The 27,318-nt window shown below is 41.1% G+C and overlaps 1 protein-coding gene and 1 long non-coding RNA gene across 5 annotated transcripts in view; both read right to left on the bottom strand.

Moving 5' to 3' along the window:
* The window catches only part of LOC135795046 (limbic system-associated membrane protein-like), a 159,924-nt gene that overhangs the window by 93,802 nt on the left and 38,804 nt on the right, over positions 1-27,318 (bottom strand). The gene's annotated exons all lie outside the window — the stretch shown is intronic.
* On the bottom strand, positions 1,355-25,450 carry LOC135795050 (uncharacterized). Its single transcript, XR_010549017.1, has 2 exons — positions 25,406-25,450; positions 1,355-4,343 (listed from the first exon to the last, which is right to left on the bottom strand). It is a non-coding gene; the product is annotated as an uncharacterized lncRNA (long non-coding RNA).

The following is a 27,318-nucleotide window of genomic DNA, read 5'->3' as shown; positions in this document are numbered from 1 at the left end:
ATCCGGCGACCCCTGCTTCAGAGTGGCTGGCTTTTTCCTGCTCTTTCTTACGTCTCCTACTCTTACTCTTTTCTCTTCATTCTGCTCTCTACAACTCTTACTTCTTACAACTTCTTCTATTTTATTCCTCCTCTTCTTCTTCTCTCTGTTCTGAACTGTAACTTTATTACTTGTACTCTACAACTTGTAATTTCAATTTATTATTATTTGAGTTCAAATTCTGTTGCATAGGCAACCCACATTTCTCGAATTTATTTCGATATTTAAGAAAACATCCCATTGCTTTACTGGGATTCGAACCATGAATCTCTAACGTGCAAGTATAAGCACATGCACCTGAGCTATTGAGCTCTCTTATCAAACTCTATTCGTTTCAGGTATAAATGTTGCGCTTTTATTCATGTTTTTAAAAACAACAACATTGATATAGTGATATTTATATAAGTAGGAATGCACACGTGTCCGTGTAAGATCTTATAACTGTTGTTCTCAGCACACGCTTTGTACAATTTCTTATGGATGATTATAAATGTGAACGTAGAATGAAATGCAGTCTTGCGCGTGTGACAAAACTATGGATGGTAAATAGATCCCAGCCACTTCTTGCTCTTACGCATGAACAAAGGCCCCATTACATCCATCGTATGATACATGAGGGGAAGAAATTTTGCAAGACGCTCGACTGTCACTTCTGACAACCCTAATCTTTACTTTGCTCCCTAACGAGCGTCGCGCAATATGCGTTGTGCTAGAAATTCCATAAGTGGACCTCTTTTCGGCGGCGTAAAGTGCGCGCAGGATTACCGCTCTCAGCGACGAGACGGAAATAACAAATTAGAAGCAACAATTCGCAGGAATTAATTACGCACCTCGAGTGCCCTGCACGCGATGCGATCTGTTTACGTTCGTAGCTGCTCGAGGGCGCGGAAAGCGATTAAAATCCTACTCATCTGCTTTGCTTCTGTTTTGTAAGGATTTGCTAGCGGAAAAAAAATGAGCTGGAAATTTCGAATGTAAAATAATGCAGCGAATAATAAGGTCGCTGCCAACGATGAGGTTGGCCCGGCGTGGCGCGCTTTGCTTTGATATGAGACCCCAGAATTTATGAGATTCTATTATTAAACGTTATAACTCTTCTCAAGGACGTGGATCATTTATAATAATAAGCATACGTTTTGCATAAGAACACGTCGCGTCGCCCTGTGCGCCGGCCTTGCAGACGTTGAGTATTTTTAATACATCACAAGACCATTTCAGCATAAAAAAGTTTCTGTATAATAAAGATAAATTAAAGCATTCATTCAAACTTACTTAGTATATTTTTTATTACCTATGGAATTATAAATCACTACAAAACACTACAAAACATGTATTTAAAAATTCTTACAAAATTATACAAAGAAAACAAAATAATTATAATTTTTGCGGCTGTGATTAAATGCGCAACTAAATAAACGTGGCAAAAGTTATACAAATTAGTTTGTAGTTAGTTTGAATTGGCGTATGTGTTCGACGGTAAGTTTGTCCAGGCAGGCAGAGGTGAAAAGAGAGGAAATTAATTGAATTCGAATGTTTGTCCCCCGGTTAGCCGAAGCCCGTGCACGTCGTGGCACAGCGCGAGAGCAATTTCTTTTTCTAAATAATTCAACCTTGGCATTTCGTGTTGCGTTCGTGTCCATTAATTCGCATTTACTTCTGTCGAGCGTGCGACACTAGGCCAGGCAAAGTTTGCGCAGTCATTTAAATATTACTTAACGAATAGCAAATAGTCCATTATCGGGCGAGCGATGTATCAACGGGTCCCATCTGAAAGAGATCAATGCAACAGCAATAGTACACACAGCGAGGTGGAATCAACAGAAGCGAACAAAAAACGACCCTCGGTGGAAAAGTTTTTATCAGTTAAAGCTTACTTGAGCCCTGTAAGCATTTGGCAAAGTATTAAGAAGTTGAGTCGTAAGCGAGACACGAGACGAGCGAGACGAAGCGAAAGAATGCGAGCGCGAAAAATGAGACGAATGCGTTGCCGAATGAAGCGCCGAACGTCAAGATAAGAGCAAGATGGCCGATAAGGCTTGACGGAAGTAAATTACATGCATCGATGAATGGCTCGTCTGTTGTACATATACACGCGTTTGTGTTGGCTCGTTATATCGTTAAGATATTGAAGTCAGAAGTTGTAAAGCATTGCATTTCGCCGTCTTCACCCCTTTCCGAAATATCCATTTTTCAAACGTTTCATATGGCTTATGGTTCAACTCCCAGAGTTAATTATGCTTCAGAATTTTGTTTGAATTTGTACGTTTCCAAAGGGGAATAGAAGAAATTAAGTGTAAATTAAATTGCGCTCACTTATTGATTGCCGAGCACAATTGGCGACACAAAAAGTGAATAATTTGTGATAATCGTGACATGTCGAGCGGGACGGAGCGTGTCAAAGAGTAATAAGTCACGGCGTTCGCCGTTGACAGGTGGTATCGAGGGTTTTCGCCCGCGTCCACCCCTCAGTACCGGCGAGTATTCATTACTTAATGACCTTTTACAAAACGGCACGGCGCGACTTTCAGCACAACCCGTCGGCGAGAAGAAATATTGCAGCAAAATAGGAAAACGATATTTATTAGCTTTCGTTTGTATCGGATTTTGTTTCGAACATTTGAACCGGCCAACAAATGTATAACAAAAATTCAATTAAAGTGGTGAACTTGTAATTTTATTTTTATTTATTTGTGAAAATAAATAAATTTCAAAAATATTAGTGTAAAATATCGAATATATCGGTGAATAAATTGCGTTGATATGAAAAAGTGTAACTACTTTAAACAGTTTTAGAGCGAATTCAGTAGGATTTAATTTGAACTGATTTATGCAATTTTATTCTATTATTTAAAACGTAGTAAAAAATCCAAAAATTGGGTTACGCCGTTATTCGTGGAAATAAATTTTCGTTTTTTTATTTGGCATGTAATGGCAGTCTAAAAGTAGCTAAAGCGTAGCACTTTTAATTAAGTTTCAATGTACAACGAAAGTTTTGAACTTAACTTTTCTGCGAAAAAAAAAGAATGCTGCAGAAAACTTTGCTGTATATTTGGGACTGATTCCGATAGAGTAGGATAAAATCCAGCGCATAAAGAAACAGAGCATAATGTGAATGTTCTGAATGCTCAGTAAATGTCTGTTTGACTACACTGCAACGAGAACGAGTATTTGGCTGTTTAAAAAAAAGTGCACCGATTCAAATGCACAAATGTACAAAATGCGCAATTCCACAAACAAACATCTAAATGGAAAATCGCGCCGAGTGCAAGAAAAAAAATCGTTTGGTAAAAAAATGCATAGTACTACATTTTTATCGCCGACCAGCATGTTATCCAGTGTTCGGATGGCGTCCATGCCACCCAACCGAAAACACTGAACGTCCAAACGAGAATCGCACCGCACAAAAAAACACATACCACACACTGGTCAAAAAAAAATTAATTGAGAAGATTTCGCATTTGTGTGTCGCACAGATTTGTGCACTGGCCGGGTCGGGTGATTGCCGTTTTCGCTTTCGAACGTTTGGACCGCAGCGCAGGCGACCGCGAAAGGATGACCAGGCGGACACGACGAGAATACCAAGAGCGTGCACTCGCGGGTCGAGTTCGAGTCCGAATTGAAAATTTAATGAGATCGCCGGCGATATGAAATATCACTGTACTTCGCCACCGCGTGCGCTCGTATCATCCGCCTAATTTTAATTGGGCCATTTTACAAACGAAGGAAAACGGCACGTATTTGCTGGAACGAATCGATTCACCAGACGCGAACTCGCACACAGAACAAATCTGAATTTAATCGCCGGAGATTATCGAATCCGAAAGTGATTGCCAAACATTTGTATATTTTTTTTCGCACGGCTATCGTTTTCGGATTTTTATAGATTTCAATTTGCGCGTTGTGTAAAATTACGCGGGCGTGTGAAAAGTGCACGTGTGCCATTTGCGAGTGGGAATTTACGCATGCGGAAAATTTACGCAACGCATATCCTAAAAAAAACTCTAAAAAAACACACAACGAGTGAAAACTTAATTTCGCATTTCCATTCACATTCGCATTCACGTTGGTTGGATCCCCCGGTGACTGTTGGTGCTTGCAACGCACTGCTGTCATTTGAGATTCATGCTCAATGCGTAAATCGCGTTTGCTTCGAATTAGAATTAACACAAATGGCCCCATAGTCCTCGGTTCCAATAATGACCATTTTAATTACGATTAGTACCTCCACGATACTAAAGTAACTGGTAATGTAGAATGATTGAAGATGCCTTTGGGCCGCCGATGTCGATTGTGATTTAGCAAACCTGCAATAAATAAATCACAAAATAAATCAACGACATAATTTGCAATTATAAAACATTCAGATGTACATAAATCTACATGATTACAAACAAAGAAAGCAGAGTTGTTTTCTTAACAGTGAAAATACGTACAACAAAGCACGTGATTAAAATAAAACTGCATAGAAATGCAAAACACAAAAATTACATTCCACCGATAGCTGGAGTAAGAACAATAAACGCACAGCGGTGCATTTTCCACAATTTCCACAATGCGCACCAGTTGAAAGGAAAAACGCTTCGAAGTGGTAAGTGCAGCCGGCAGCGATGCAGACGCACGGCAAGAAAGCTGCAATTAATTCAACCGATCGCCGTGTATGCGGCGCGCATTAATAATCGTTATCGCAAACAGCAAATCTATAAGCTTTTCTAATTTATCACGTTTGTGTATTTGCCGTACGGACACGCCACTGCCACGTGGGGGTGCGTGCGATATTGTATTGCGCCACAAAAGAACTCGTTTCGCACCGCAGTCGACCAGTTTTAACTTTAACAATTCGGAATTTGTGCTTACCACGCCTTCAATTCACCAGTCGCATGTCGATAATATAAAGATCTATATTTAGAATCGTAAAAATGTGTTATTCAACATTTCATTTTAATCCTCATACTTAGTGCGATAAAGAGAGCATTTGGTTGTTATAAATTAACAGTTTAACGCAATTAACCTTAATTAATGAACACATGAACATTCCGTAGAGCACATTATTATTTTCATTCACTTCACACGTACTTTTTTTCATGTTTTGGAATTTAATCGTACGGAATTCGGCACATGTAAGCGTTTCCCGCACCGAAAAACGAGGAAATAAATGAAATAAAGTAATTTAATGGACTGAAAAACGGACTAAAAATGCATTCCTCATTTCCTCGCCGGCGCTAGGGTCGCAAATGTGCTCGAGTGATTTACGCTACACCTTCGCGCACCTACGCAGACCGGAAAACAGAAAACATTTTTAATCATTTTTCGTGTGGACTGGTACATTTTTAGTTAAAAACCTCTGGCCACCGACGCGAGATTATTAATTCGGAGGGGGCGCAATTTATGCGCGCGCATATTTCGAACACGAAGGTCGCGCGATAGCCGCGATGCTATCTGCGACGATTTAGGTACCTCATTTATAATAAACTTACGCTCATTTAAATGTAATTTTGAGCGTAATTTCTTTATTTTCGCTCTTTTTCGCGCGCCGGAATGCGAAGGTGCGGCGGTAGAGTAATGGCGTCCAATATGGCGTCGAATGTCGGACATATTTCATTCCTGGTCACTTAGTAGTCGGACCTGTGCAGATTAACGCAGTAGATTTGCTCGCTTTCTGGCTTTAGTTTTAGGTATTTCTGTTATAATTTTTTACGATGTTTGTCTGTGTGTGTTCATATCTCGTTAATAGGGCGAGTGGGTACGTTTAATGTGGGCGCGGTAAAAATGTGACGTGACTTAAGTATCGTGTTTCCCGGTAATAAATTACGCAGTCATTCCATCTGAAGTCGCATACTATAAATTTCGCGTCCGATAAACGAAGGCATGTTCGCCCCCAGTTTGCCCTCAAAGGCGTGTGCCTTTGCGCCTATTTATGCGCCTTATTATGCGTGCGCCAAACAGCCGGCAAACTATTTAACTCTTTCAGCTGTTTAACCATTTTCGTGGATATTCACGGCCGACCGGGAGCAAATAAATTGCAAGCTTATAAAAAAACCGGCGCCGTGGTTGCAAAAACACACAACACACAAAACAGAAAACGGAAAACATACAGTGGCCACGCGACATCGTCAGCATGCGATCCAAACCGCCGAACGCGAAACTAGTTAGCGGAGAGGTGAAACGCCACACGGCCAAAACAACCAACAACAAACAGCGAAAGGGTAAATGAAGGGAACAGAAATGTGAAATGCGAAATGCGAAGCTGAGGCGAAACGATGGCCGGTAATGTCATATTTGTTTTGTGAACGAGGCTGTGAACATGAACGATCGCGAAACGATTTAGTGTGACACGCGCGTGTTGTACGTTTTCGAGTAAAAAGCTTTCAGCGTTTCCAGCCGTCCAACGTTTCAACGTTTACATCATTTTTATAGTCGCGTCCGGTGTAAATTAACTCCGTGACGAGATTATATGTATGCCCAACGTGAAAATATCGAAAATACAATGCAGCGCGATAGAACACAACTTACCATCGCCTCATAATTCAACCATGATGCCTGCAAATGAATGGCTTAACTAAAAATTGTTGATCACAAATCATAACCTATAAAAATGACAAAATAATCCGCATATATTGACTTTCATAACCTCAAATTAACACTATTTAAAATCAAATTTATGTATTTTTATGATTACGTTGGAACTGTCAAGAAAAATGGTTTACGAGTTTACATCAAATCTGATCTTGGCGAATATTTGATTTTCAACTATCTGCCTTTCGATCTGCAAACGTTAGACATCAACAAGGCGCGAGATGCATGCGAACGGAGAAAAATCCGCAGTAAATTTTACGATTAAGATCGAAACAACATTCGGAATGGCAAGTGCACTACGAGCGTCGGGTGAATTTTACGCGCTTCTATTTCGTGCGATGCCTTATATTTATTAGCGGAATGCAAACGACGCTGCAACGATCGATGCATGCACGAAATTTATGACACGCGCTGAAACGACCGTTTCATTTCACGAGAAACAAATAAGAATTGAATGTATTTTGACTATTTTTCCATCCTCCATGCATAAAATATTCCATACACAAACTTCAACTCAACAAATTGAATATGAACTCACACACACACATTCAAACATAACCAATAAAATGTTTATTTAACTTTATTGTGAGAAAAATGTTTGTAGTTACTAGTTACAGTTTTTAGTATATTCGAAACAAGTTAGTTGGATGCGAAACTCCAAGAGTAATTATTTAACAATGACATCATAGACTGTTATAAAGTTGAGAGCATCGTAATGCAACGATCCAACTGTTCCAGTAACTTGTTTGATGACTGTCATAGCAACTCACGCAAACTGGTTGATTTTATGCAACTAACTTTTACTGCAAGAAGCCTTGTCAATGTTAAATACCGCATTGAGAAACATAGAAAGATACTACCTTCATGAATGACGTAATGATGTGAGGGATCTACGAAGTACGTTCATTAATTTTTATTGCTCATGACGAGCGCAATTAGAAATGCAAAATTTCTAAAAGCGCAAGCTAAATTGTGTTAATGCAACTTCTCATTAACGTGTAATCTTGCCCATGAAAGCAGTGCATGTGAAGTAAAAAAGAATTGTATTTCAACATGCGTTTTTTAGAATTTTCGGAAATTTGCTAAATGTAATCCACTGTGAAGACGCTAGCCACCACAGGAAAAGCCATGAAGAATGTTAATTATCAAACGCTTTTAGCTTGTAATTCGCCGATTGAATAATTGATGCGTTTTACTCGGTGCTAACGGTGAGGTGAAGCTTTTGATTCAATAAAGAATACAAACAGCTCGCGTGAGTTACGATTAAAGTTTCACGCTATTATGAACGATATGCATAGTGGCGGTGAATAAAAGGAGATGAAAGTCAAGTGAGTAAAAGTGAGTACGATATGAGTAAGCCCCAGGAACGGCCAATTTTTGCTGCGGAATTTTCGGCGTCAGGCACGTGGAATCTTAAGCCCTCGACGGGAGCGAAAGTCCTCAGCTGGTAATATACCACAGCACTATTCCGAGGCGACTTTTAGTGTTGAAATAAATTAGATATAATGCGGAGCGTTAATGCTAATAACGGCTACGAACGCCTGCGTCCTCTAAATCAGCGGATAAATGACCTCATTTTCAGCCGGGCGGTGAAAAAGAAGGGTGACTTAAAGTGGCGCTGCACGTACTCGCACAACCACCACCGCAACGTCCTCCAAAACATTTGCAATGAATATCGGATAATAATATTCACGCCTTTATTCATGGAAAAGACTGCCATTAAGCTGTCAACGATTTGGAAAACATTGCACTTTGATAAATTTGATATTTGCCAAGAATAACGCAAGGAAACTTGCACGTAAGTGCACACCCGGCGGCCCCGGCGGCTCTAGCAAACGTGCGAACTTGATTTGCATCCCGGTTTGACAAATACGTCTCGGTTGCGCGTTTACGACATGCAAACGCGTGTAAATCTCGCGGCGTATACATCACGCCGAAGAAGTGAAGAAAAAAAAAACGTATTTTATTTGCGATATAAAATGTGCGTGATATTTCATCCTTTTGTGCTCACGCGGCGAGCTCGACGCGACGATTCCTGTTGCTCCTTTTTGCCCTCTATCGCGAGTCACCCTCCTCGATAGAGGTATACGTGGACGTCGACAAAGCGCCTCAATAAAAAAATTGCTTTTTTTGCATTTCCTCGACTTTGAGCCGCATTTAACACATGCAAATTTGCTTTTAGGGAATTTCAAGGTTAGGTTAAAAATGTGAAACGCTTTTAAGCTGTTCTTTTGTTTTCCTTCCGGTGTAGGTTAGGCAAGCATCCGGTCCGTTTGGCTTCAAGAAGTCATCGGTTCGATTAATCTTTCCTGTCTTTATTCGCACGCCGCCACCACATCCGAACATTTAACATTTAATCTCCGCACTTTCGGCCCGGGTGCGACGTTTGCGTTTCGTTCCGTTCTGGTGAACAATAACGTTTGAGTTTACAGCCTGCCGACGCCAGTGCCGCCTCCGTTACAAAACGAACAAAATATCATTCATCAAACTTTGACGCGACCGCCCGCTCGGCACGTTCTTTCGGAGCGCTATCTAATGTTTGCGAGTATTCGTCGTAACGTTGACGCCATGCACAAAAGACGAGTTTGCAAGTTTACTCTAAGTACGTACATATATATTTCGTAATTAATTAAGTCTTAATTCATTGTTATTTGATATTATTCCTAAGACTATGCATAATATAATACACTCTTCGGAAATGTCGAGCAAAAACGAGGGTGGAAGTGAATAAAGTGCACACAATTGCGTCTTTTCGTCGATTGCTTCGCAATTTCTAAGACGCGAGATAAATGTGTTCCTCAAACTATAGTTTCCGAAGTTGCGAAGATGAAAACTCGAACGATTAATTGAATTTATAATTACTTATGAAATATTAGATGTGCGCGCGTTTTTGTTGCGTTATCGCTGCAAGAACGCAGCGCACGAAATGAGGAAACGTCGAGAAACAAACTTCGGATATTGAGTTTTTACTGCAGACGGCCATGTGGCTATGGCAGCCATGACTGAGGCTGCCATGTTAGGTTAACGTATCACACCAGCGCGCTCCATCTACCTCCGCCGAAGTGAACAAAGTCGGGCGTGCACAAGTTGATCAAGAGTTGCAAACTCTATTTATTAATCTCTACTGTTGAGCTGTGAACGAGCAGGCAGCGGCGTGATAAGAAGCGATATTAATGCGCGCTTAACTCGCCCGGAAGAGCAAAGAAGAGCTACACCTCCGAGAATCAACATCACTTTGTTATTCATCTCATATCGTAACGAAATTTATTCAAGTTTGTAAATTTTGATTAAAAATATTTTTGACTGTATGTTTTAATCCAGAAATTTATGCTCTATTTTTTTGTTGGTACGCGTTGTGTCGCTGTGAAGGATATGTATGACTTTGCGGTGATATCGCGCACTAGAATCGTTCGAAGCTCGTTCATTTTACAGCCGCCCCCGGGTGCGTTTCACGAAAGCGGCGTCGTCGGGCAAGTGTTGTTCATTATCAGCGGGACGCTCGTGCTCTGGCTCGACGGCCGTGTTTTTGAACATGATGTATAGTCGATGTAAATTCGCTTTCATATCCGGACGGGGCACGCCGCCCGCCGAGGCGCGACGTGACCGTCGTCCGCGAAACACAACATAATGTCAGATCGGAAGTTGATATTTAATTCGCTTCTATGCGTCCGTGTTCGCATTTATTTTTATTCTTTAGAACAATGCAGAACGATATTGTAACACGGTGATATTGTAATGCCCTATATGGGGGGTGGTCAGCGGTGTCACCCTCCGAAAAACGAAAGACTCTGTCGGATATCTGCGCGGTCGCCTACGAAATTCATGCATATTTATAAATTATGTGAGCTGGTGCTGTATGTGTGGCATATCATGCAAATGCCAGTTTTAATCCAGATTATTTTGCGAAATGCGCACGCACAGTGTGCAAAAAGTATTCGGGCTCAATTTGTCACTCGATACAGCAATGCACGACGTTGTGTTTCTATTTATGATGACACGAGTTAATTTTTATCGGATTTGTGTTACGTTTGACATCAAAAAAACACTGAAATATTGCCTTCAAAACTCAAAAAATTGAAAAATACTGCACTTTAAAACTGAACATGTGTATAGTTGCACATATCTAACGTAAAACTGGAGTATTCATCACCGTACTTGAAATAAAATCGAATATCTAGGATGGGAGGCTTTCAAAAGTCTCTAAGACTTTATCAAAACAACATCAACGACTAATTCCTCTGAAATTACACGGTGTAGAACCATGTCCCTCCGGTGTCCCATTTCGACAGATGTAGAAACTCGCATCGCGGTCCAGTCCAACGGATGTAAGCACGATTTAGAGTTTAGACATTTATGCACCACACCGGGATGAGAAAGTGGAAGGACCGTAGGGACGCTGGGATTTAACTCACGGCGCACGAAAAGAACGCGAGTCGGGCACAGGGGGAGGGTCGAACGATTGTAAGTACTACAACATGTAGTACTACTCGCCAGTGTATACGAGAGTCGATTATAATCGTCGAACGATTTGTGTTCCGCACGTCCCCCTCGGCACAACACGTTATATTGTCAACAGATGTCTTTCGCAAATGCACTCCGCCCGCGGCTGGAGCCCGTGTGGCACTTATGCAATTGTAAACGTCGCGCAGCTTCCTACCGCTGACAGCGGGCATTGGCAGGTAATAAACCTGATTCCCAATGGTTATACGATACGTCAACTACAGGCGAGGACAATAAATGGGGATCTACGTGCACACGCTCACTTCAATGCGCATTCACATAAACTCACATGAACACGCCATTCACGACGCTATTTATTATTGTATTTTTGTTGTGACAACTTAAATGCCACCGCTGGGTACACCACCTCAACCTTCAATATAGATGTAGAGGTGGATGATAATAGAGATTATTCTATTTTCGGTCGCACACAATAGCCGCACAAAAGAAATAAGTTCTATGTCAACGATCCGCTCATGTCGACTGTCACGTGTAACCTAATATGGAGCCTTGAGGTATTTAAAAGAATAATGGCCACTGAATATGTATAGATTTACGGACTGCTTATACCCCTGACACACCAAAACCGATAAAAGCTTGTTATTACAATATTACGTTATGATTATTGCGTTATTATTGTAGTGCATTACAATTAACGAAGTCGTTCACATTAAAGTGGAACAAGTTCGTATGGCGACGGCGACGGCGGCGGTTCCCAAAGTGTTGTTTGGTTAGTTAGCTTCGAGCATTACGTTTCGTTACGTTCCACGGCTCCAGCATCGCCTTATTCCAGCGCGCATTCTCATCGATTCCCATTGCTATCTCATCCTGTTCTCCTTTGCTATATGTTTCTATTGTCTGGACCTGGGCTCCTGCTGGTGGCGGTGGTGAGCGAAATAAAAGAAGTGAACGAAGCGCCGTGTTATCCGCGAAGGAATTAACTATAAAAATAAGCAGCGGCGAAATCATTGTCGTAGTAAAGGAATATAACGAGACAACGAGAAATTGTGATTACGCCGTAGCGCCACGCATGCGCTGTAATATTTAATGAAATGTAAATAACTACATTCGTTTGTTTCTTCGCCGCGCTAACCAGAAAAGACCAGTTGTTTTGAAAAAGAAACTAAAAATATATCAAATAAAAGCAGGAATGATGTTAATAAAAAAATTAATTAATGTAGGTAATATATAATAGACATTCTTTTTGTGTTTGGTGGTTTAAAAGTTAATTGCTTTCCGTTTTTTGCTGACGCTTTTAGTGGCATTTAGTTTTGTCACCAGCTGTGGAGGACGCGAGACGCAAAATAAAAACGTATAAAATGTATAATGTTTAACGTAGTATAAACGTATATTCTTTCAATCCCAGCGGATTTTAAATTCATTTTCCATTACAATCCGGCCTGGACGGACGAGTTTCAGACGTGTCCCTAGACGACCAACGACGGACGCCATGACAAAAGGGCATATTCTACTCCGGCCACTCTATCCTCTCTGCATATTGTATACAGAATTGAAAAAAATACGCACGAACAAAAGATAATTTTGATAAATATCTATATAATTAAAAACTCTAATTGGATTTCGGTGCAAAAGTTACTTGGCTCAAATCCAATTATTATTTTAACCAGGTTAAAACATTTTTATAATTTTATAAATTCAGTTTTTTTCCAGCGACAAAAAAACGCATATCATTGACAGAAGCTAAGAAAGATCTGCAATTTGAAGATGAAACGAAATCATAAGAAAAGAAGAAACAGGGGGAGAAGAGTGGTGTGCTGAACAGAACCGATCGTAATTAGACCAATTGGTGTGGAGGACGTGCTTGTATATTCTTACATCCCTAGAAGAAGACCCAGACCTGATCATTATTTTCTGTAAAATGGAAGAATCGGTGCGTGTGCTCACCAATGGTTCGGCATTGTTTGAGAATCGCACGCTCAATCGTCTTCTCCCCCAGCGACGTTCGGGGAGTTTCGAATTAATGAAAATCATCGACGACGCGATACAACGCCGATACAGATCAGACAGACGCAGAAACGAAGTAATTACGATGCGAAAATATGTTCGCTTATATTTTCGTGGAGATTAAAAACCCAGCCGAGCGGAATAATGCGTTGAATTGCAAAAGAACCACACGGACATAATCGCAAAATTGAAAATTATATCGTATTCAACAAAGTGTCAAACGTGCACCAAAACATTAGCGACCCAGTCGAAATATTGTGCGAATTCGAAAATAGGACGTATTTTATAATTTCGCGCAAATATGAAAATTTCAATTTGAATTCGGCTGTAATTACAGAATAATGCGAAAAGCAAATTTGCATGATCGCAGCGGAATAAAAACGCCGACGCCCATTGGCAGGGGCACGCATATGCGTGCGTCGATTTATGAAAACACAACGCGTTATTTGATGAAGCGTTTTGAATTATTAATTTCGGTGTGCGGCGCCGGCACTTTACGCCACCCCGCGTCGATGATTATTCGGTCAGACGTGGAGAGGTGGTGCACGCTGGACCCGGTGACGCCACAGCGCCACAAGGGAATAATTTATTTCGCGTTTCAGCAATTATAACGCGCATAATGTATTAACATATAACCTCGACGATAAAACAGAGGCCGCGGAAGTAACGCCAAAAGTATACCATATATTGTTAATAATTAATACGCGCGTAACATAAAATCGCCGAACAACCGAAATTCCTGGATTGTGATAGAAATTGTTCAGGTTAACAATAACAACACGCTGCAATCCTACTTTAATTATTTATTTAGATTAAAAGCGACGTGTTTGTATGATGTACGCGTATGAATATTGCAGAATCCTCTAAGCAGCTGGCTGTTTTTCCATTACAATGCATTAATTAATTATTGTTCCGCGTTCTAGCATCAACGTAACATCGCATGTAAGTACCTATAATCAGCTTGCGTTATGAAACTTTTATCGAATTATTTATTTTTTCCTTGGCTGATTAATATTTATTAATTAACAAACTTTTCTACTTAATATTTTTTTCATACGTTAACTTTCCAGCGGATTTTTTAAAAGTACCAGTCTTTAAACTGCTGCTGCGTTTCTTAAATGAAATATTTAGCAATTAATTCGGCGATTTTTACACCGGAAAAGTTTTCTCAACCTCGCTTTGAATGCACCTTAAGTTATAATAATTTTTCCACGACCGGAAATAAACGTTAATATAAAACTTTTTGAAACAAAAAGAATCGATGAGAAAAGTCGCGCTAGTTGAACTGGAATAATATGAAGAATGCTCTTAATTAAATGTGAGCGCCCGAAAAGTTTGCAATTTTGCTTATTTATTAACCACAAACAAGTTAATTACCAACAGCGGATGTGCGGGAGGATGTTCAAACTTTGCGCTGCATTCGGAACTTTCGGCAAGTGAACGAACTAAACTAGCTCAGCTAGCGATTATATATCTAGACAAAATGTTTAACCAACTTTTCCTAACCACTATAATATAGGTTTACATCAGTTTTAAACCTAAAAATAACAACTTATATTTCCTGGATTAATTTTCATTAGCATATAATGCACTTTTTGTTGCATTTAGAAGAAAAATAGATTTTATTAGACCATTTGATCTAAAATTAAAAGCGAATAAAAAGGCGTCGCCTTACACCATTCAGGGGGTCACAACGTTTTTGGGGTCGCAGTCGGATAAGTTTTTGAGTAATGGCGGCTCGTATATTTCGTTCGTGCCGCACGATCCGAAAACGCTCTTTAACTGCGACGCGATATACGTTCGAGACGAACGGTCGCGAACAATCAGCGATATCAATTTTTTATGGCTTTGGACCACCCCTGTATGCAAGTGTACGTGTGTGTGTGTGAAGAAAATCTCAGCGGCACGTTGCCATCGCCATCGGGCTTTTGATTTCTCGGCAGCACTTTATCTACGACACCTTTTTTTACAGCGCTCGAAAAATATGACTTATGATCGTGTTCGACACATACTTTAACGAAAACGGAATGTGGCAGGACAGGTATAAAAGTACTTTTGTCGACATAATTAAAATTTTCGAACACTCAGTATTTTACAGCTGGCAATGTGGAAAATGGGTAGTTGGGTGACAACAAAAAGGTAGTGTCCTGTGGTGCGTCGTCATTGTTTACGCTCTGTAAAGAAACTATACAAAATGGCCGCCTCGCAGCACGCGCTACTAATGAACGACAATGTCCTACAACTAATGGGGAAACTTGGTGGGCCTGGTGGGAACTAGGGGACACTAGAAAAATTCCATTATGTTTTTTCATGCAAATGCCTTCGAGGCACCACACTGCCACACTATAACCTCCCTCTAAGAGTTCCATTATAAAAAGGAGCGGCTTTGCTCAATGCTTCTCGGTTTAATATATAAAATTTAAGCGAAAAGAAAAGGTGCGTTTTGTAATTTCGTTACGGCCCACTATGATTTAAAAATCGCCCGCCATTCACGATAACAAAAGCAGATGCAATGGCGGACTAGGTGGTTTTATGATTCAAACCGACGTCTTTCTTCCGCCTTTCCTGGTCACACGCATTGCAAACTTATTTCATCATTCACGTCGACGCCGCCGTCGTGACCGCCCCGCTTTTTCGTCCTCTATATATTAAAGTTTTAGTCAAACAAATTTAATATTTCATTTGGCGGAGTATTTCCCCACCGTCTATGTCCAAACCGCACAAAACATTGATTTTTCTCCGGTGGCTTAAACACAAATAAAAACCGCCTCACAGCTAATATCTTGTCTTAGGGAATAGGTATTAATTTTTGTGTAAAGTTTCCAGTTGATGAAAGTTGAACTTTTGTAACTTTTCGTAAAGTAATCGAATTTAAAACAAAAATACAAGCCACGAAAAAATTCGTTACTCCGGTCTTCATCATGTTCAATGTTGTACACTCAATTAGCAACATGAAAACAGTTCGAGCAAGTTAAACAAGTCAATCGAGTTAGCGGGGAGCGGCTGCGAAAAAAAAACCTCTCAGCCATTCGACACCGCGGCGTGACTCGTTCGAAAGTTTTCGCTTTGTTCTTTCTTCAGTGTGCTACCTTCGAAAAACGAATAAAAACGCGACCGCATAGTTCTTCCGCAAACACACGAACTGACAACACGTGCAGCGAATGCACGCTCGGCCCAGTTTCCATAGCAAAACGACAGAAAGAAAAAAACGGCAGAGAAAAAAGCATCGGTGTCATCTTTAATTCTGATTGCCAAAGAGAGGAAGATCCGTCGCGCCGCGAACACTTCGAGAATGCCGAATGGGTTTTCGACTCGGTCGCGCTTTCTTTACACGAATTGAATTATCGCAAATGCGTCCCGTCTGTCGCACACGACCTCGCGAATATCGCGCGCACCCTCTCTCGGGCGCGGAAGTTTGATTTATTACCGCCGCACGCGTTTTCGGAAAAGGTTTTTTCCACCCGGCTTTTTTTTCGGTTACATGTTAGACCAACGATGCTTCTTCTTCTCACGGATGCTCCGCTTGGCAGAAGCTCGCATAGCCGGAGAGGGTAAAAATATTTAAATATAATATAAAATATCGACGACGGCGGCAAGCTCGGCATGGCTTTTTGCTGTTCACTTGGAAATGCTGCGTTTTGTTTGCTAAGAAATTGGTTCAGACGATAGCTTACATAGGACATAGGTCATACAAAACATGCAAAACACGTTGGGCAAAAACAAAACAGAAATCATATGTAGGTCATTATTTTGGCATTAAATATTAATACTTGCAATAATGATTTGTCGAAATTTTGTTATTACAGTTTGTAAATTAAATTTTACTAAAAGGGTATTATTTTTATTAGAAAAATGTTCCAGCGGAGTGAAAGAATAGAAAATGCAGTCGGAATCGTAAAATTTGTAAAATTCTCAAGAAGCGCCCGATCGTTGCCACTTAGAAGGCACGCGCACCTCGTCTGCATGCCTATTCGATCCTTGCAAGTCTATTTTTTGCACGTCGCTCGTTTCCAGCTCCAGCGAGTCAGTACGAGTCCTTCTGCTCGAGCGAGCATCCCGAAACCGATGCGGAGCATCGTCCTTACATATTCCCTTACCGCACGTGTTCGCAGCGGAGTGTAATTGAATCAAAATTCCACCACGGTGGAAAATCTCCTCTGTGTGTGCCTTTGGAATTCTTTGGCTCTCATCGCCCTCGCACAGTCTAGTCTATTGGTAAAAATTATATCAGCAGCCGACAATACCAATACCAATATACAGAATGTTAGTCACATCCTAGATAATCATTCGATCACGAGAGTTCACGGCAAATGGAAGAGCTGGGGCCGAAAAAACTCGTCTTGTCGAAAAAATAAAAAAGCAAAAAACAAAGAATATCAGCTTTGGCGTCGACGCTGATCTTGGCTGCTTGGCGATTTTTATTTCTTTTATTTCATGCCCTTCTGCCCTCATTCGCCCTGTGCTGCTATTATTACAAGTTCGATAGTTCTTTTCACACGCGGATAACTCGATAATTCTCGTCTCGACCGAGGACGCAAAAAAATCCGTTTCAATTTGGCGCGAGCGCTGCTTGTTTGTTTTTTATAACCTTTTATTACATTTTACATAATAGAATAAGGACCAACTTTCGAAACCATCTAAACTTTACAATGTTGCCTCTTCGACATCGTCGCCGTCTATTTGTATAAAAGCAAGACCACAAAAAACATGTCGAAAAGTTTCCGATGATAGCACTCCAGAAAGCAAGTAACTAGTTAGTTGATAAAACTCATATTTCGTATATTTTCTACTATATCTATTAAAGTTTTCAACTTGTAAACAAGTAGGTGCAAGTACAAGAAAACTTAATTGTTGGTGCTAATTTAAATTTAAATTTTGTAATTAATTCAAAAGACACAACTAAAAGGACAAATTTTAAAATGAACGGAATGCACTTTTTGCTTTGTTTGTGTTTTCAACAAAAACGGAAACTGTGCGGTTGCACACGATGCTCAGGACACAGGTCGTGTCGTGCTGTTATGTCCGCATGTCCTGCATGTCCTTGCGCGTGCTTTCAAAAAACGGAAACAAGTGCAATAATGGCCGGATTGCGGCCGACAGACTAATTTTTAATATTTAATTTTTATTACTGCACGCTTACCTACATACTAATGATATTTTAATATGTATCAAACAGTTTAAACATTTAAAAAATGCAAATCAGTAATATTATTATATTATAAATAAAAATTGTTTTATTATATTGCAATGACCTAAATATAACAACGCAATATTTTTAATGAATTGTTTTTATGTTAATAGTCAATTTTAATATAATTTCGAATAATTTGTATCGAGCGCAAGTTAAGTCAATATTACATAAAGAAGCAGCGTCGTATAATCTTGTTGTTATTGATTGATTAATGCAATTTATGCTTCGTACGCGCAGTTTGCGCTCGCGCCGGCGGGCTGCCCGGCGTACATTCTTGATGGCACACAGATTACGATCCGTAATTACAGCGCGCCGGGGCAAACGCGCCCGCTTCCAAATTCAATATATAATCTATCCGAGGCATGCAACAATTACGCCCGTTTCTTGCTACTTCCTTAGCGCTATCTGGAGACGCTAGCAAGCGTGCACTATATTACGCGCTCCAAACTTCGACCCCCGCACCGAAAACTCTACTCGGACGCTATCACGGATGCACATTTGATACACACACACTGGCATACATGTTATGTATATTCACACTATATATTTGTGTATTTGTGTGCTTAACTTCGACCTCGTTTGTCCCTTGAACTTAATCGCGCGCCCTCCCCGCCACACTCGCTCGTCATGTTTGCTTCCTTCATTTTGTCATCAATGTTGCATGAAAAATCGCCGCCTCGGCTCGAAATTGCGCAAACAGGAAGCCGGAAACGACCGGCCACAAAGCGGACGCGACTGGTCGCGATGAAATATAGTAAATATAGTAAAAACGAGCAAATCTTCATCTCATCATCGCCGCATTGCACATAATAACGCAATAAGAATGAAGATTGTGCACTGGAGCGGCGGCGGCGGCTTTTGCGGGAGTGCACTTTGGAAAATGCACTCTTAAAACTTTCATCATTTTAACTTTCAGACGTCGCGCGCTCGGTGTTAATAGAAACAAATGGTGGCCAGGTTTATACGGACGCACTTATACTTTGTACCTTTCTTTTCTTGCCAAAAGCCCGACGACACACTGAATGTAGTTTAATAGAACATTTTCAGAAAATAAAACTCTACCAAAATCACATCTTACTTTAGCGGGATATTTTCTATAAAACACATTAGAGTGAACGCATGAAAATGCGGTAAAAATTGAAAAGTAAAAAAGGTAAACAAGCAACAATTGCGCTGCGCTTTCCTTGTTAGTATTTTAATATAATATATTATAATTAATATCGAAGTTAACGTAAATAACGTCTTTTCCTGCAGGCTGCACTTTGCAATGCCAACAATACCAATTTCAGAAGCGTGCTACAAAGGCGAAAAACAACGTTTTAAGTTAAACTAGTTTTCAGTTTGTTTACTCAAGCGCGAAACCGCGGCAGAAAATTGCACTTAAAAAGAGATTCTTCACGAAAAACGCAAGCAAATAGCGCCCGCCAACAAAAGAGCACGAGAAACTTTTGAAAACGCCATCATTCTTAATGCAATACCGAGTTTCAACATCTTTTATTTCTCATTACAAATACAAAAAACAGCGAATTTCATCCGAACTAATTACGTCAGTCACTTATTCATTAGGCCACTTTTTATACGCCCGAGCAACGAAAGAGAATACGCGGTGCGCGGCCATGTTGAAAGTTGTTTGGTGTGCCTCGTTCGCCAGGCGGGCCGTCGAAGAGCTGTTAGTTTTCGAGCATAACTAATTATAAATTTATGCATCGCACTATGCGCTAATGCGCGCCCCGCATCGGCAAAGCTACGAAATATACCTAATACACAGGACTAATTACATCATTCGCATGCAAGTTTTACAAGATACTTCGTTTCGCCTCTTCACTCTCCTCCGACTCGTACAATACGCTTGGTATGTGTGTGAGGATGATTATCCTGTGCGTTTCATGAATGCCGCTCACTTATTCTGTCTCGTTAGCGCCGTCCTGGCAACATCCGTGAGTGCGCAACAAATTGGCTTTGTGCATACACGTATCAACGTAAACAAATAATAAACGCAAGCTGAAAATACTGCATTTATTTTAATTGAATTAAAATATAATTGGACACATAATAAAATTTCGCTAATTTTATGCATTTTCCGCCATTCGGGTCCATAATTTAATTAACGACTTTTAGGTCGAGCGATACGGCACATACTTCACACAGTTCTGCTCCAACGCGAACCTGGTAATAGGGGTACGCTGTTCCCCACAAACAGATTCACAAGACAACGTGGGTCTCGCCAGACAAAAACCCACAACCAAATCGATCATATCACAATCTCTAGGAAATGGAGATCGTCATTACTCGATGTGAGGAACAAGAGAGGTGCTGATGTAGCCAGTGACCACCACCTAATAGTTGGCACATTGAGAATAAAACTAGCAGTACCCAAGCAACCAGCCGATATGAAACGAATAAAACTAAATATAGAGAAGCTACGCATTCCACAAATAGCAAAATCCTTCAAGGAAAAAATGCAAGAGACAATAAACCAAAAATCAGCACAAAATGGGAAAATATGGCCGACAACATCATTGAAGTCGCCAAAACAACAATTGGAGTGAAAAGCAGGCAAAGGAAAGAATGGATCAGCGAAAACACGTGGTTGCTGATAGAAGACCGAAAGAGGAAAAAACACCTGCTACTCCAAAATCTTTCGCAAGAATATAGGGCAGCGGCACAGGTAGAGTACACAGGCCTTTGCCAAAAGGTCAAAAGGGAAGCCAGAAGAGACAAACGCAGGTGGATAGATGATATTTGCAGACAAGCAGAAGAAGCAATGCTCAACAACAACTCGAGAGAACTTTACAACCTCACAAAGAAACTGGCCAATAAGTACTCTACACGCACACACTTCATTAAGTCAAAAAACGGCCGCCTGTTAGTTGAGTCAGACAAGCAGCTCGAAAGATGGAGGGAACATTTCTCCGACATGCTCAGCGCAAACGAAACAATTAACTGGGAGCCAGAGAATAACCCAGGTAGACAACTGAACATTGACTCGAACCCGCCTTCAGTCGCGGAGATAACTGCAGCTATAAAGACGCTTAAGAACAACAAAGCAGCAGGAGCTGATAACGTTCCAGCGGAACTACTAAAAGTAAACGCCACATGGATGGCAAATGAACTATACCACTGTATTAAGGAAGCATGGAACAACAACAAGATTCCGACCAAGTGGAAAGAAGGGCTAATCATCAAGCTTCCCAAAAAAGGTAACTTGACCGAGTGTAACAACTGGCGTGGCATAACGCTATTAAACACAATTAATAAGATTATCGCGAAAATCGTCCAAACAAGATTAGCGGAAACTATAGAAAACACCCTGCGCCCGAACCAAGCAGGTTTTCGGCCGAATCGCTCATGCATCGATCATATCAATACCCTTCGTATAATTATCGAGCAATCAGTAGAATGGCGATCACCACTATTCATCGCCTTCATCGACTTTGAGAAAGCATTCGACAGCCTGAACCACGACGCTTTATGGAGGATCCTTAAGTCGCGAGGTGTACCAACAAAGATAATAAGCATCCTGCAAGAACTCTACACTGATGCAAACTGCAGTGTGTTACACAACGGTGAAAAAGCGAAAGTTTTACGATACACAGAGGAGTAAAACAAGGATGTGTCATATCCCCATTACTATTTAACATCGCCTTAGACTACATACTAGCAAAGGTAGACCAGAACAGGGATGGGTTGCGCTGGACACTAACCTCGCACCTCAGCGACCTGGATTACGCCGACGACATCTGCCTGATGTCACATACGTTCGAAGGCGTGAGCCGACAGCTAACAACATTAGCAAGGAGGCAAGTAAAATTGGCCTAAGAATAAATATTGCCAAAACAAAAGAAATGCGTATAAATACAAACAACACCTTAAAACTCCAAATAGATAATACGGAAATAGAAGAGGTCAAGGAATTCCTATATCTAGGAAGTATAATTGACATAAAAGGGGGGACCGACGCAGATATAAACAACAGAATAAAGAAAGCCCAGCAATCCTTCAGAATGCTGAGCACAGTATGGAAGTCAAGCGTCTATACACTAAGAACAAAACTGCGCATATTCCGCACAAATGTAAAATCCACCCTTTTATATGGATGCGAAACATGGAGGTCAACGAGCTCAAGCACACACAAACTCCAAACCTTCATAAACAAGTGCTTGAGAATGATCTTGCGCATATTCTGGCCAATGACAATCTCCAACGATGAGTTGCACCGTCGATGTGATGAAACTCCCATTATAAATCAAATACGCAAGAGAAAATGGGGTGGATTGGGCACATCTTGAGAAGAGACGCCGGAGATATCGCCAGAAATGCGCTAGAATGGAACCCACAGGGGAAGAGAAGGGTTGGTAGACCGGCCAATACCTGGCGAAGATCCACAATAGAGGAGCCCGAAACCAAAATATGGGCTGGAACGAAGCAAAGGCGGTTGCCCGAAACAGAGTCCGTTGGAGGGCGCTTAGTGAGGCTCTATGCTCCACATAGGAGCCAAGAACATTATATATATATATATATATAGGTCGAGCGATATTTGACGCTGCAGTAAACGGCGGCCGAAAGTTTTGCGCGCTGAAATTATGATTGATAGAAAATCGTTAATTTAATGTCGTGAATGACAGCCGAGTCTATGAGCACCGAGTGTGCAAATATCGCATTGCATATCAATTTTACAAGAATTATTATTCCCCACGACAAAAATGTCATTCAAATATCACCTGCGACAGTTTAATATTTATATCATACACTTTTAGTCTTAATTCACTGCCTTGGCATTAAAATAACTAATTGTGAGTTAGTGTTAATGTTTGATTTGTAGTTTTGAAGTATGGAATTTGTTGTTGCACATAAATCCTAAGCAAATAGAGATTTAATCATTCAGCGTAGTAACCCTCGCGGCGATTCATAACAATTAAACATTCTAAGTAATGCCATTGGTTGTACGAACCACAAACATTGATATCGAAACAGGGTGTATTTGTTTTCGTTCTGAGTCTCGCTTCGAACATATCATTTCTGGTCAATGCATTTATTTACGTCGGGGAGAAACCCATTTCGGATGCGAATGCAGAGTTGCGTTTGCTTTCCATCCGCGGAGATACCTCCTACGCTCACCAAACAAACAACATGACGGTAACAGCACTAGCCTCAACTAAGTATGACTACTACAACGCGCGGTCACAATCGAACATTTCCCTGATACAATATCTTTTCGTATTTGCACTTGATCCAATTAACTAGTCGCATTGCTTCCAGTTCTCTCAGCTCGCAGCCTCCCATCACCCACTGATGCAAATAGTAAACATACCAAGGTAATAGCTAGCTAGAGGTACTAAATGGCAAACTGGCAGGTGGTAGTAGAATGTGAAGATTCAAGTGGAGCAACTCCCAACTCGCAAGTGCTCACCATGTACAAAACTAGAAATCGCTTATGGCACTTCCAGTTCCTGGAACCTGTTCGTGGTCCAGAGTCGGGGCTACTACTTAGCGGGTTACGCTGCTCGTGTGCTTACACGAGTAGTTACCGCGAGTTACCGAGGAGCACGTCTTGTCATTGAGGAACCGCAAGCGCCAGCACTTGCTAGCACTAGTTGCACCCGTTGATGGATATACGGCGATACAGACGCGGATGGGGTGGCTAGGCGAGACGAGGGCGCAGCAAAGTCCATAAAGTGGTAATTACCGAACGCGGCGCGCATGTAAGCAATAACTGCGTTATGCGCTGGGACGCGGGTGGGCGCAGAGTAGTAGTTCTAATGTTCGAATGTTCATCCCGCTCGACATGGCATGAATTGCATCCGAAGACATTGTAAACAATTTATTGATGTTCGCATGCGGCGATACGGTCACAGCACCCGGATGCAGTCAAAGATGAAATGGAATAGCACGCGTCATTGGGGGATTAAGTTTTGACTCGTCGGAAACACAACCGCACACAAATGGACTTCTATCGTAGATAATTCGCTTGAAAGCAGAGATATAATTACATTTAACCCTCATACAGAATGAATTTTATTTTTAAGTTAATTTTTAAAACAGTGTCAGTCGGATTAGCTGCGGGGATACTAGGTGATGCGTAAACAAACATTGTTGTATTTGTTTGCACTCTCAGAAATACTCGATTGTTTTGTTTCCGCTCGGTAAATGTGCATCGCGCGCGCTATTTTTCCGATGTTTACTCGGCGCCGAGGTTATGGAAGCCGTCGATCGCTCATCGCTGATATTTGCAATGGTATTGACATTTGCGAAAAACGCAGTCGTACACGAGCGCCCTGCGAACAAAAGGGCAGGAAAAAAGGGTTCGGTTTGTTCTGCGTGTGTTCGGCGGCGGGATTTTCAGTCCCGTCGTCCCGCCCGTACAATTCGCCCCGACGAGTTCATATTCGAGTATACAATGACTGATGTCTGGACGTCCTGTTCGCCGGGCGCGTAAATATCGATGACAAAGCCTACGGACGAAAACAATGAGCTGACGAGCGCGCGCGACCTGCGCCAGCCCTGCGAACTGTCATTCGCAGCATAATCCGCTGTAATTATCAATAGTTTGCTGATGGATTTCGTATTTTTACATTTTGCAGTCATTTCAGTAATGACACAAAACGCACACAGGCAAAAATCCGATTTCGGAATTAAAATCAGAAATCTCAGATATAGCTAACTATCAAAAAGAAAAAAAGCGAAACTTTCTCTAATTAAAAAATAATGTTGATCCACAAATTGCATGTTATGATAATATTTTTTTTCTTTCGAAACCTTAAATTATATTTGAATCATAATATTTTACGCTGCTGTAAGAATAAGATAGTAATCTGGAAGGCCCCTCGTTCATTATGGGCAAGTTTGAATTATTTATCTTCGCGCATTTTGCCCAGCGCAGCAATACGCATGCGATATGATTTATACGCCGGCGATTTGATGACTGAACGCAATTAATTACGTGGAAATTATTGTTTACATTGCTGTTGACGATGGCCCACCACCCTTTGTAGTGCATGTGCACTTTGTAGCTACAAACACAAAAAACTACGCAGCGCATGTATACTTTAATTACGAAAATATGTAGAGCGCTGTAAATTAAGTCCGTCATTAAAAATGCACGGCGTGATAAAACGTGATAAGTGGGTTTGCACTTACACCATTGGAAGAATTTAATCGCTGATTTAATGTCGATTTCCTACCTGAAACAAACAGAAAAGCAACAACTCGTTAGTACTTGTTGTAATTTAATAGATATTATATTAAAGTGGAGAGAATATAGGTCAAAAGTTCATGTTAAGTTCTTTTGCTCGCCTGCCAACACCCAATTGCTAATTCTAACCTCCTAAAATGTCGGTTGGTTGTTGTCTGGGTTGCCTAGTTTTTGCCCCGTTGTGACAGCACAAGTGTAAACAGTCATTTGTTTGCGCCGTTTTTCCTCACCATTTTGCACATTTGAACAACTTTCCGGGACGCTCGCACACATATTGTAAGTATGACGAATAAGTTTGCGCCGGCGGTCGGTCAGGATATGCATAAACTCGTGGTGGGCACGCACGTGCACAGCATATGTCGAGGTGACGATGTGTACACGTCGCTGAATTAGGTGTATGGTTATAATAATCCTTGCTTACACACTGCTGGGCGGCGTGTAGGCCTTGTTATGCTAATTGAATGCCGTGTCGGGGCCGGTTTGGCGCGTCAGCGGAGAAAAGAGAAATTTGGCGGACGGTCGCCGTCGCACACGCGGTCGTGCCGCAAATCTCCGGAGAGCGACGATTATTACTATTGTCATCTTAATTCGCTCTCGGGCGGTGGTGGCGGCAGCGGCGACTGCGGCGGAATCGGCAGCGCCTCGTCGGCGTTTAATTTAGGACGAATTAGGGACGCCCAGGACTCACGGGCGTCTCAACTGTGTGTATGTGGGCGAATTTATAATCCCGTCGAGAAATTTATATTATTACGTGGACGACGAGACGGCGCAAAGCAAGGCGAATAGTTTAGCGCAGAGTGAGCGCGCGTCAAGGAAAGGGAGTTTCAGTTAGTTGTTGGGGAAAATTTGCGGGCTGCATAATAATTGCAACGTCTTAACCGTCGGCCGTGCTGGCGCACAATAATTTTCGTGCTAAACACCCATACAGGATGTTGAAATAGATTACGTTGTAACTATTTTTTTCCTTTTTATATATAAATGTAAAAACATAATAGAAAATCTTTAAAAATAAGAACTTGCAGAAAATAACGTACCAAGGTAATATTTTTAGCTTGATAGAAAATATTAAACTTTTATTTGGTTGTTAAAGCAGAATATAACTGTCGAAGCCGAAGAATTACCTTCGTCTATTCAAAAAGTACATCTATTCACAGATTTCTTGTCGATAGATTGGAAAACTTTATGCATCTCGAGTGCGCTCATGTTTACCTACTTCTATGCAGTCGAAATATTGCAAACTCAATGCAGTTTATCAATTGTGCTATACCTAAACATATAAAAATGTTTTTCCTCGGAAATAATAGCTGAAGCTATGCAGATTTGAACAAGAAATAGACATTTTCTTGTAGACACTTGTACTTATGTAGATAAATAATGTTTGCACTTTATAAAGCGATACACAACACATCAACAATGGTTTACCTCGCGGGCGACTGAATAAGCGCCGTCCTGAAAATGGCAAAAATGGGCGCAGTCATTGCTTGCGAAAGGAGCGCGCGCGCCCGGATGATTTATATCTTTGCGCGTGTCGCGCCGATGCCGTTCGAATGTCACATCAAATCTATTTATCATACTTAGTTACACTCTAAAGAGGATAATTCATAATATATTCATGCGGGCGGCGTGCGCGTATCGATTCGAAATGTTCCTCTGGTCATAAAATATTGCTGGGCTGGTAATGTCACAGGTAAACGAATAGCCTACCAACATAAGTATCGCACACACTTGAGTAGAATGCGCTTATTGTGTAAGACAAAAAAAAGTTTAAGAAAATATTAAATTCATATTCCCAATGTCTGAAGTCATAATCGAACATTCCGACATTCCAGCGCGGAAAAAAAGCATCACCAATATAAAA

This window comes from Atheta coriaria, unplaced genomic scaffold, assembly GCF_025399875.1.
Source record: "Atheta coriaria isolate IRGN ID8LTWV9N9 unplaced genomic scaffold, Caltech_Dcor_3.1 hic_scaffold_6_pilon, whole genome shotgun sequence".
Classification (NCBI taxonomy): domain Eukaryota; kingdom Metazoa; phylum Arthropoda; class Insecta; order Coleoptera; family Staphylinidae; genus Dalotia; species Dalotia coriaria.
This window is presented reverse-complemented; position numbering and strand designations above follow the sequence as displayed.